At 44.0% G+C, this 12,709-nt stretch overlaps 1 protein-coding gene across 3 annotated transcripts in view; it reads left to right on the forward strand.

The window, feature by feature from the left end:
* PCSK5 (proprotein convertase subtilisin/kexin type 5) overlaps positions 1-12,709 on the forward strand; it is a 460,872-nt gene that overhangs the window by 250,822 nt on the left and 197,341 nt on the right. The window lies entirely within an intron of this gene.

The following is a 12,709-nucleotide window of genomic DNA, read 5'->3' on the forward strand; positions in this document are numbered from 1 at the left end:
CCCCGCATGGGACTCGGGGCTGACAGCTCAGGGCCCATAGCCTGCTTCGGATCCTACGTCGCCCTCTCTCTCTGCTTCTCCCCTGCGTATGCTCTCTTTCTCTGTCCCTCTCTCTCAAAAATAAGTAAACATTAAAAAAAAAAATTGAATGTGCCTACCTGTTTGGACTCAGACATCAATATGCCTGAGTGAGGTCACCCGTTCCGTGCCCTCGGTCGGGCACGTAGGCCTCAACCTTATGTGCCACGCTGAGACACTGGTAAGTGGGTGCTGCTTCAGCTGTGAAAACCGGTTCAGGATCAATAAGAGATCCCAAATGGGGCAGCCTGGGTGACTCAGTCGGTTGAATGTCTGACTCTTCGTTTTGGCGCAGGTCATGATCTCATGGCTCGTAGGATCGAGCCCCACGTCAGCTGTCAGCACAGAGCCTGCTTGGGATTCTCTCTCTCTCCTTCTCTCTTTCTTGCCCTCCCGTGCTTGTTTGCGTGCTCTGTCTCTCTGTCTCTCTCTCTCAAAATAAGTAAATAAACATTAAAAAAAGGGGGGGAGGGGTCCCAAATGAACAAGAAGAAAAAAAGGGCCTTCTGATGAACCTTTGTCAAGTACAGTTTTAGTAAAGATGGCGTAGCTCGTCCTTTTATTCCCTCCAGAGAGATCTTTCTTTATATTGGTGCCAGTGCCTACGACATAAACCAGACCCAAAGATTCAAAAGGAACGCCTGAAAATTAATCTTGCCCCAGTTCTATGCTTAACTTCCTAAGACCACTGCATCCAGCAAGGTGCGGTTACAAGCCAGGCGACCGCTTTGCAGGATCCATCTGGATACATCCTCTCTGAAATAAATAGATCCAGACTTTTTTTTTTCTTTTTTTCTGTTAAAATCTCAATTCAGGCTTTTGACACATGTTCACATCTTGCTAGCCTCAGGCATTTCAAAGCAATTAAGCTTCTATCACACATCCCAATAATGGCTTCAACAGGCTTCATTTTATGGTGTTACACCAGAAGCCGCAATACGCCCTGAAGTTTCCAGAGTCATCTCTGAAAGAGCCAAAAGACAAGGGCGTTGTGATCGCTGCTGGATGTTAACAAACAGGAAGTTGTTCTTTGCCGCTCAATACCATTCTTCCACCTATACGTGCCTGCTTAGCTCTAAGAAAAAAAAAATGGAGTCGGCTTGAATATAAAATAAAGGATCTTTTCCATATTAATAATGTCTCCACATTCAGAGAAAATCCCTGATGGAAATGACTGAAGAAGGTCAATCTCAGCAAGAACAGGGGAAAGGGTTATGGTCCAGATGCTAGCTTTCCATCCATGCCCCACATACATCTTTTTCTCCACACGATATTTTAATGAGCTTTGAAGAAGAGAGCCGTTTTTATGCAGCTAATTTGCAAAAGGCAAAGGGCAGAAAAATGGTCCAGGGTCCATTTATGGTATATAGATGAATCTTTGAAATATTTCCACCCCCTTTTGCCACCTTGTTATTCTGAGGATGATGACTGATGTGAGGCAGTAGTTGAAATAAATACTGTGTATGTTGTAGGTGACAGTAATCAATGGATACATACATGATGCAGAGGGATTCTGAACAGTTAGGATTGAGTCCCCGTGACTTTGGCCAAGTTCTTTTAATGTGTACGTGCCTTATTTTTTTCAGCTGTAAAATATGAATAATACTCTTGTGCCAATAGGACTGTTGTAAAGATTTCATTAGCTAATACAGAGTAACGTGTATGTAAAATACTATTTTTGCCTCCCATATAAAATTTGTTCTGGGCATCTTATTTTGGGAGGCATGCCCTGCCACATTTAATGCACTTCAACCATAGAGACAGTAAGATTAGATAAAACAGATAGATGCAAATGCATTAAACAGATCCTACAATGCATTTCCTATTTTTCAGCATTGCAATTGAGTTTGATTTTGTGTCTCAACTCAGTCAAACCCTGATTTTGTCCTAACAGCGATTAGACTTTAACTCCCTGAGTAATGTGTATCCAAAGAAGAAAATCTCTAGACCAACCTGGTGCTTGATCAGTGAGGGATATCTATAGGTTAATTAGGAGAATTTCTCTTCCTGAAATATGTTTTTAATGTTTATTTATTTGTTTTGAGAGAGAGAGGGAGAGCATGATCAAGGGAAGGGCAGAGAAAGAGGGAGAGAATCCCAAGCAGGCCGCATGCCATCTGTGCAGAGCCCGATGCGGGGCTCAGACTCACGAACGGTGAGATCATGACCTCAACTGTTTCATCAAGAGCCAGACGCTTAACCAATGGAGCCACCCAAGCACCCCTTCCTGAAATATCTTTAAAAAGAAAGCAAAAATGTGTGTGCTACTCCACATGAAAATAGTTAGCATCTTAGCGTAATGTGTGGTATAGCCACCTTTCATTTCTTATGTCATTGGCATGAGGGAAGGGATTTAGGAATCCTGCCTCCAGAGACTCAGGCCCCAGGTTGGCGATAATAGCCTAATTAGCCAGGCTTTACCAATTGGGGTTCCAGGAGAGATGCAGCCCTATTTCCCTCAGGAAGTGGCTCTCAAGGTGGGATCCCTGGAGCGACCATATCAGCATTTGTTAGGAAGGAAGTTCTGGGCCTTAATTTCTTAGGTGTTTTGTTTTGTTTTGTTTTGTTTTGTTTTGTTTTGTTTTGTTTTGTTTTTAATTTAAGTATAGTTGACATACAGTATGACGTAGTTTCAGATATACAGCTTCTCTCTGCATTCACCACAAGCGTGTCTGTCACCATACAGGATAACAGCATCACTGACTGTATTCCCTACACGGTGCCCTTTGTTCCTGTGACTGATTCCATAACCGGAAGCCCGTACCTCCCAGTCCCCTTCACCCACTTTGCCCATCCCTCCCCGCTCTCCGTCCCTCTGGCAGCCATCAGTTCTGGTTCTATGTTTTGTTTGTTCATACGTTTGTTTTTTTAGATTCTACGTATGAGTGAAACCATATCACATTTGTCTTTCCCAGTCTGATTTGTTTCACTTAGCATAATACCCACTAGGTCCATCCGTGTTGTCACAAAAGGCAAGATCTTACCTTTTTTATGGCTGTGTAATATGTGTGTGTGTGTGTGTGTGTGTGTGTGTGTGTGTGTGTGTGTGTTCTTCATCCATTCATTTATGGATGGACGCTTAGGTTGCTCCCATATCTTAGCTATTGTAAATAATGCTGCAGTAAACATAGGGATGCATATATCTTTTCGAATTAGTGTTTTCGTTTTCTCTGGGTAAATCCACACTAGTGGAATGACTGCATCAGGTGTTATTTCTATTTGTTAGTTTTTTTAGGTACCTCCATACTGTTTTCCACGGTCGCTGCACCCGTTTAAAGTCCCACCAGTAGTGCGCAGGGGTTCCTTTTGCTCCACATCCTCGCCAACACTTGTTATTTCTTGTCTTTTTTATTTTAGCCACCCTGACAGCTGTAAAGCGATATCTCATTGTGGTTTTGGTTTGCATTTCCCTGATGATGCACGATGTTAAGCATCTTTCCGTGTGTCTGTGGGCCATCTGGACGTCTTCTTTGGAAAAATGTCTATTCAGATCCCCTGTTCATTTTTTAATCAGATTGTTTGGGTGTTTTGGGCGTTGAGTTGTGTACATTCTCGATATTGGGACTGCCTTTAAAACCACTAGTCTTTAAAACCACTAGTCAGCGAGACCGAACAGGTGTGCTTTCACGAGTCCTCTGGGTGATTCTGACACTCATAACAAGTCCGGAAACCACTGACCCACGTCCTCTGCTGCCTGTAGTGAATTAACTTCTTTCCTGTGCATTTAAGTGGTGCTAATCAAGTACCGTCCTTAGAAGAAATGAACAGATAAAGTCTCAAATCATTTCTTTTCCTGTAGCTTGGACAGGGAATCCCAAATCTGAAAGGTGCCCTCAAAACATCTCATCCCTTAAAAAATGATAATTAAAATTAAAATTAAAAAAAAAATCTCATCCCTTGTCAATCGCTTGGCCCTTTGCACCCCACTACACTCGTTCTCCTTTCTGTCAGCTGGACCATGACCCTCTGTTTTCAAACTCTGTATCCCCCTGTCGTGGAGGGGAAAAAAAGTTTCCATTGTCCCTGTTGCCTTAGTTGGAGCCTCCCTTATACAACTAAAAACTGCCAGCAAGTCTGAATTAGCCGCTTCCCCTTCCTTACTGTTCAGCCCCTCTGTAATTCTCTGCAATCTTGTTTCCACTTACACCTTTGAAGTGAAATTACTCTGTGAGACTTTCAACCACCTCCTGCTTGCCAAATCAGAAGCCTCTTGTTTTTCTGTAAGATTTCGTGCTTTTGATCTACCCAGTCCACATCTGTCTTTCCTTGCCTTTTGTGATGAAAAAATAGAGCCCATGTTCTCTGACACTTTAGGGATTCCTTTTTCTCCCTTCCTCCGCCTTAGCCAGTCCCTAAAGTGTGTTGCTTAGAGAGTTCTGGAGGGAGCGCTCACCCACTGCCCACCTCCCTGCCTCCTTCCCTCTCACCGCCTTGCAGTCCCTCAGCTTTCTTCCCTGCATCTCTGCCTTTCTTTCAATTGCGAGTATCACCTCCTTGTGATTTTTCAGTTCTGCGTCTTCGACGTTGTCTGCATCCATCACCAACCTTGAGTCTCTGCACAGGGCTCCCCCTGATGTCATGTCAAACTCAGAACTCTCCAAACAGAATCTGTCAGTCATATTTTACAAAACCTCTGTCATCAGGACGGGGGGGGGAGGGGGGGGGTAGACTTCTCAAGATCCCCCCGTTCACTTTGGCGCTTCCTTCTCCCTCTCCTCCGTCTCCCACGTTGTGTGTTCCATTGCCCCTCCTTGTCTGACCTCTCACCTCATTCACCACGTCCGTAACCTGGCTTATGATCCCTCATGCCTACACCATTTAAATAACCAGTTCCCTGCTTTCTTCTTTCTACCTTCGTATATCCTTTATACCAATACCAGATCGCTCCGCGACTATCAATTAAATTATGTCATTTCCTTGATCGTTGGCCACTCACTGCCTGAGGATGAAATCCATCCATGGGATTCCAGGCCCACACGGCTTTCTTGAGGAAGCCACCATTCCAAATATCCTGGTCCCGTGACCTAGCCCCAGATACACCTCCGCGAATTCAAATCTGAAGGATTTAACAACCATCTCAGGTCTTTTTCTTCTAAGAGAAAACACAGCTCTCATTAATGGCCTGTGAGAGTTTGCAGAAATTTCCTTATTATTGTTCCTTAAGCTTAAAAATGATTTGAGTTTTATGTAAATGGAAAGGAAAGTTCATGAGAAGGCACACACAGCACTTGAAACTTAGAAGGGTGTTAGCTTTCTTCCCAATGAGATGGTGACATTCCCAGCTCCAAGGCATGATTTCTTCTTTGTGGTCACTCTGCGTGTTTCGCAACCATCATATCAAGTGTGAGTAATGGCTCCCTGTCAAGTGAGCCATGGATGAAATCACCATGTTACCCACTACATGTGAAAACACACGCACTGGAAACAAACATCAACCAGAATTTTCTGTTTGTTTCTCTTATGAGAATTTAAGGACAAAGCAAACATACAGGAAAATTCGATGAAGAGTTGCCTAAACACGGTGTGTAAATGATTCACAAATAAGAATTTTGCCTGCTGGTTCATCAAGATCCCAGCCTTGGTAATGGTTTGCTTGAGTTACACATCCAGATCTAGGCTGGAGAGCTGGTATATGGTCAGTCTGATCTTCCGTTAACTTTTACCCAAAGACCCTGGTAGTACCTCTTTGATCTTGTGTTCATCTCCGTCCAAACAATCTTTAGCTTCCTAAAATCAAGCGCAACTCTCCCCAGGCTGATAAAATGTTTTCCTACCTCCATTCAAGAAATGCTAGTCAATTACCTTAAGCGAATTACTTGCTTATTATAACCATGTTGGAAGCAAATAAAAAAGGGACTAGCAGAGAAAAGAAAATAATTCGACGTTTTTCCCTCTTTTCCTAAAATAGAGGCCCCTGAGAGAAGGCTGGCATATCTCCTTCTCTTAACTCTGTAAATAAAAAAGACTCCTAATAAATACGTATTTTTACATATGCATACGTAATAAATTGTGGATATATACAGCCATATGAAATGAGGTACGTTGTGCATGGAGAAGAGCTCAGCGGTGTTTTCGCAAACGCTTCTTGCCTCGTCTGTGTCATGATGAGCCTGTCAGACTACCCGCAGCTGCTGACCAAACCCATCCCGAGGGGGGCTTTGCTTTGCCCAGACCCTGCAGACAGCCGGGTACCAGTGTCTGCAAGTTTGCACAGGCACGTCCTCAGTAGCACCGGTGATGGCTGGCATGTTTGGATCTGGCCGGAGCTGTTAGTAGAGCCTGAGATTTTAGGAAGAGCGAGGGAAAAGTAAAAACAACCCGTGCAGAATAAGGCAGGCGTTGGCTCCGTTTTCCTGCCCCCAGGGGAGTCTGTGTTTTTGCACCAGGCGACAGAAGACAGCACTGTAACTGTTGTTCTGATTTTCTAAGAAGCTTATGTGCCTTTCACGCTAAAATCTAAAAGGGCACCTAGGCAAGGGATTGATGTCAGAGAAGGGGATTAAGGAAAGGGAAGAGAGGGGTAATTCTGGAAGCACCCTCCTCCCAGCCTTCCAGAGATGTCTAGGTGTAGCAATGCTGACCTAGGAGGACTGGGAAGAATTACTTTCCACTTTTTCATCCTTATGAATCTTACATTTTGTTTTCCTATTTCGCTATTTATTTTTACTCGAAAAGGGCAGTAAACGGCGAGCCTAAGGAAAGCGCACGGGCCCTCTCCGATTTCACCCCCTCCTCCTCTTCATCACGTTTGGCTCCGTGTGGTGGAGGGCTGGGGTGGCGGGAGGCGCAGGGTCCCCGGTGGGAGCAGGTGGTTCAGGACATCGAGGATCAAAGGACCCAAAGGTGTGAGGCCTCCAGCAGCGGCGAGGCCTCTTTGATCTTGGGTCGGAGTCTCTCCCCACTCAAGACAGGAATTTGCATGACTACCTTTTAGTCTGGCGGTTTACTTACAGGTAGACGAAAATAGCAACAGGCTGATTGATGGCCGAGGACGCCCCGCAATCGCGGTTGGACTCAGCTCTCCGGCCGCCTGTCCTCACCCCCTTGTTTCCTGCCGTGTTTACCACTAATGCCCATCCCCTCCCGACCGCTCACCCCACACACCGCCCACTCGAGGGCTGCTGGTTTCCTCTTTGCCCCCAGTGAACCACATGCAGACCTGGTGATTATTTAACCAGGAGGCTGCGTCCCAGCCCCTGGAATGCCCTCCCTCTATGCCCACCTCATGGAAAACTTGGCACGCACCAAAGCACGATCCAGATACCACTTTCCCCTCTCGGGTCTCCTTGCCTGACTCGAAATTTCAGCTCACATTTAGCGAGCACTCTCTAGGCACCAGGCTGTATTAGGTTCCTCCGTATCCATTGTCTTTTTGGCTGATTTCTTTCTGCTTGAAAGTCGTTTTCCACGGGGTGAGTGCTTTTAATTGTTTCCTAGCGAAACCATTCAGTTATTCTTATCTCGCCCCTGCCTAAGAACACATATCATTTTCTGTTTCTTTTGGACCCTCACCGGGGTGACTATATAGCAGGTGCCTCACAACCCCACGAGTGACACAATAATGAATCAGATACATTATTTGCGTGTATCGAAATTGACCCTTTCTGATAGTCAAATAATGGAACCTAATTTATCAACCATGTATCATAAATTGGAGATTGTGTACATGGTAACAAATACAAAGATAAATCCAAGATGCCTGTACACCCTCTAGTTGATCGATTATTGGCATTAAAAGACGTGGCAGCTCAGAAACTTAAATAACAAAAAAGCTTTTAAACCAGCCAAGTCCTTTGTTATATCGAGAGTGCTTTACTAATAGTCATTTTAGATTCATCATGAACGGGGACACCTGGGTGGCTCAGTCGGTTAAGTGTCTGACTTCGGCTCAGGTCATGATCTCACGGTTTGTGGGATCGAGCCCCGCGTCGGGCTCTGTGCTGACAGCTCAGAGCCCGGAGCCTGCTTTGCATTCTGTGTCTCCCTCTCTCTCTGCTCCTCCCCTGCTCATGCTCTGTCTCTTTCTGTCTCTCAAAGAGGAATAAGCGTTAAAAAATTAAAAAAAAAAAATCATGAACTTAAACTGACTTCCCATTCAGTGCGATGTCAAAAAGGAGGAGAAGGAGAAGAGAAAAGATTTAAAATAGCTGGCTCCAGAGCACGTGGCTGACTCAGCTCATGATCTCATGGTTCATGAGTTCGAGCCCTGCATCAGGCTCTCTGCTATCAGCACAGACCCCACTTTGAATCTTCTGTCCCATTCTCTGTCGGCTCTTCCCAGACTTGCATGGGCACAGGTGCACCCTTTCTGTCTCTCGAAAATAAACATTTGAAAATAAATTAAATTAAAAAATCAAATAAAGTAAAATAAAATAGAATAAAACAGAATAGAATAGAATAGCTGGCTCCAGCAAGGGCACTGTGCTAAAAGAGAGAACAGGATACCACATTTCCCTGCTTATAGCTTCCTATGCTCAGGAACTTCTAAATTATTATTATTTTTTTCTTGCCGAGCTGTCTAGCTTTTCTCTAGAATTGAGTTTGTAAGCCCTCCTAGCTAGAATGTTGCTTAAGTTAACTGTATCTGTTCCCAACCATGCAGTCATTTACTTACGTGCTGAACGATTAGCTTCCTTCAGCACTTCTGGTCTCATCAGAAAATGGAAATACACCTGCTGGAGAACATTATCTGTTTTCCCGGTCCAAGCAGAGAAGCCTTCAGACGACTCGGAATAAAAGCTGGCTATACTTCTGGCACAAGACAGTTCCACTCTTCTCAGCTTTATCTGCATGAGCAGTCATGCAGCCACACGAGGCAAATATAGTTATTCAAGTATTTCCACTTCCCTTTCTTAAGCTTGCCCGGCATCATTCCACTTTCTGATACCTGCCTCAATCACTTTGCCTCAAGATCTTTAATTACTCTGTAAACATGCTTTGGTCCCTTGATACCTTTCTAAATATTGATTTTTCGATCTTAATTAACGGTCAAACTATTAATTGAAAGCTTGCTGCCCACGCTCCTAGAAATGAAAAATTTCCATTTGAACTGCTTAGATTCCGCCTCATACCATTATAGTATCTAATTTCATAGATTTCTTCCTTTTGCACACGGCTTGCACTGGGAGGGCTGTACTTGACCCTCATAGAGTTATTTTTAGGTTCGGGTCTTGCTCTGAGCCTGGCACGAGAAATGTGCATAAATAAAACTTATTTAGGTAGGGATGGATGTGGCACAGTTAGCTGTTTGCATGGGATATGCGCTACAATCATAATTTTTTAGAGTGAATATTGGCTCTATGTGTGAATGAATCGGGGATGTTGAAGACTTCGCAGAAGTCTGTAATAAAAAGAAGAGACTTCGTCATTCCTCTTGAGATTCTCATAAACACTTTATGCCACTTGGAGAATTTAATGAAATGCCTCCTATCAGTTGCATTCATTTACTTCCCAGATATGTACAGACGCTCTCCTGTAACCACTAGAGAGTAGTGATACTTCCTGTCGCCCGTCATGGTAACAGCGTGATGGACAAGACGACTTGACCCAGACAGTCACCAAAAGAAAGACTCGTTTCTGAATTTAGAGTTATTTTAGACTATGCAAACTTTGTATTTTATTTTTAAAAAAGATACGTTACATGTCAATTATAACTACGTCTTTAAAAGAATATGAATGCTTCCAAATCACATCGCCGCCATTTCCCTGTTGACCTCCTGTTTCAAAAGAGTTTATGTGCCTGACACGTTCATTGTGTCATTATTTTCTCATTAGTATTTACCCAAAACCAAACACGTAACTGCCGATCAGAATACACGTTGTTCTACTCCTCCTGAAATCGTTGTCGTAATCCATGCTAACTAATTTGGATGTAAATTAAAAAAATGAAATTAAAAACAGAAAGGACTACAAGGAGTTGATATATTGCCAACGGCACCACCCCCCATGAGAAGATACAAGTGTATTTTCTTTTTTTCTTAGGCTGTGTGTCATGATTGTGGACAAATGCACAGTTTCCACTATCTTCAACTACTAAGAATCTCCATTACTGACTTAATGGTCTTTACTGATCTAATGTAATTTCTTCATTTATTAATATTCTATTAATACACATATACCTCCATCTACAGTGTTTTTCCCATTGACCTGCCAGTTTGGAGCTTACCAGGAACTAGCCAGCCTCTTTTCTGAACATCTGCGTTGAGTGTTGCATGAATGGACATTGTCTCTGGCGGGTAGGAACTGACTGAGAAAAAGGAAACCAACGTAGGGCCTTCATGAAGACTCGAGGTGCTTTTCTACTCGACTCAAGTGCCTGTTGCACAGGCATGAAGCGTTTGTTGTATCTGGTGACTCTACGTGTTCATTTATGTCCTAATGGTTGTTAGGTTGACGGTTATTGGGATGGGGGCGGGGCAGCAACAAGAGCGGCTGAGCTGGAGTCCAGTCAGCCCTAGTCTTGCCCTCCCCGACTTCCTTCCGCCCTCTTCTCCTGCCTCCACCCACTAACCAAATCGTTCGTCTTATTTCCCTAAACAGAGATAAAATGATAAGTCGTGCTGGTTGAAAACCAACTGACACGAGTATAGGGATATTTGGGTACCATGCAGAGTTAGAGAGCCTGGCGTAATGTAGCGTATATGGCAATAATTTCAATTCCTCTAGGGAAAAAAAAAAAACCTTACAATGTTCGTGGGGCGCCGGCGGGGGGCTCAGTTGGTTGAGCGTCCCACTCTTGATTTCGGCTCAGGTCACGGTACCAGGGTCGTGGGATTGGACCCCGCGTTGGACTCCGTGCTGAGCATGGAACACATTCTAGATTCTCTCTTTCTCCCTCTCTCTCTCCCTCTCTCTCTCTCTCCCTCTTTCCCTCTTTCTCTCTCTCTCTCTCTTCCTCCCTCCCTCTCTCTGCCCCTCTCCCCCATTTGCCCTGCCTCTCTCTCTGAAAAGGAAAAAAATAAAAGAATGTTAATGCTGATGATACAGACCATTGCCCGTATCGATGGTGAAGTGATAAGTGATAACCTGGGATTCACATGAACTTTAATAAAAAGATCGCTATGATTTGGTTTGCTTAAGCCCAAACTTGACATTTTTCCTGTAACACGTGGATCGCTCTTGCCTCTTTTTTTTAACTAAGGAGGTGAAATCACCTCGCGCCGTGTCGTGTAACTAAAACTAAACATACAGAGTTGTTGATACATTCCTGTTAATATACAGTTACCAATGTGTGATGAGGTTACTGATGAGTTTTGCTGTCTTCACTCTTTTCCGGAGGTATTTACAAGTGTTTGCAATGGACATGCATTTCTTTTCAGTCAAGGAAAAATCATAATAGATGTTGCAAAAGTCTGTGTATAAGAATCCTACATATATCCTTGCTATACCTAAATAGGTTTATTCAGTTTTATTCAGTATGTCCTGTCTGAGGACCTGGTATTTAATAAGGAGCCCTTACATTTGTGCAGGTCTTGACAAAGATGTTCTCACATGGGACACATAACATGACCTCATCAACTTAGTGACGGGGACGGGATAGACAATAATATCCCCAAACATGGAAATTGTGGGTTATTTTAGCTTGTTTGCCAAGAATTATGTAATTAGCAAAGAGCAAAAATAGAGCAGTATTTCTGAATCCTCACGCAATTTCCCCTTTTGATAGGCAATCATTTCTTCTCCCCCCCCCCCGCCCCGTATGTGCAAAGCTCTGCTAAAAACATGAATCACGTGAAGAAATCTAAGTCCTCGTTCCTGCCATCAAGCAGTTTATAATGTAGTTGGGCAAAGACACGTGCTGATGGAATTAGTGATTCAATTAATGGCACGTAATTAAAAAGTGCAGTGTGAGTAATATAGTGCCTGGCATATAGAAGACACTCAAATGCTGGATGGATGCATGAATGCATGGATGTGTGGGCGGATGGCTGGATGGCTAGATGGGCAGAAGACGGACTGACAAATTTATTAGAATTACAGGACTAGAAAAGAGAAAAGTGCATGACAGATGGCTGAGTTTCAGTAAATGTCTCCTGACTTTTATTGGTCAGAGGATATTTCAAGAAGGAGAAGACAGACGAGCTCGGCCTTCCAGAACTCAGGAGTAGAATGTGAGTCTGCAGAGTGGAGGGGGGTGGGGGGTGGGGGGGGGACTCCAGGCCAGGGTCTCAGCATGAGTAAAAGCAGTGAGGCAGAAAGAGCAAGACAGGACTGGGAACTGTAAAGAAATGACCTCTCTAAAGCAAAAGTTTTAGGGAGAAGCTTGTTTTGCAAGTAGCATGGGACTATATCATAGAACATCTTGGATTTCAAGCGGAGATATTTATTTTTTTTTTATTTTTTAAAAAAAATTTTTTTTTCAACGTTTTTATTTATTTTTTTGGGACAGAGAGAGACAGAGCATGAACGGGGGAGGGGCAGAGAGAGAGGGAGACACGGAATCGGAAACAGGCTCCAGGCTCTGAGCCATCAGCCCAGAGCCCGACGCGGGGCTCGAACTCCCAGACCGCGAGATCGTGACCTGGCTGAAGTCGGACGCTTAACCGACTGCGCCACCCAGGCGCCCCTGTAGCGGAGATATTTAAATGATCAAGAAGCACGGGCAGCTCTCAACATTTTCACGCAAAATAAT

This window comes from Leopardus geoffroyi, chromosome D4 (assembly GCF_018350155.1).
Source record: "Leopardus geoffroyi isolate Oge1 chromosome D4, O.geoffroyi_Oge1_pat1.0, whole genome shotgun sequence".
NCBI classification, from domain to species: domain Eukaryota; kingdom Metazoa; phylum Chordata; class Mammalia; order Carnivora; family Felidae; genus Leopardus; species Leopardus geoffroyi.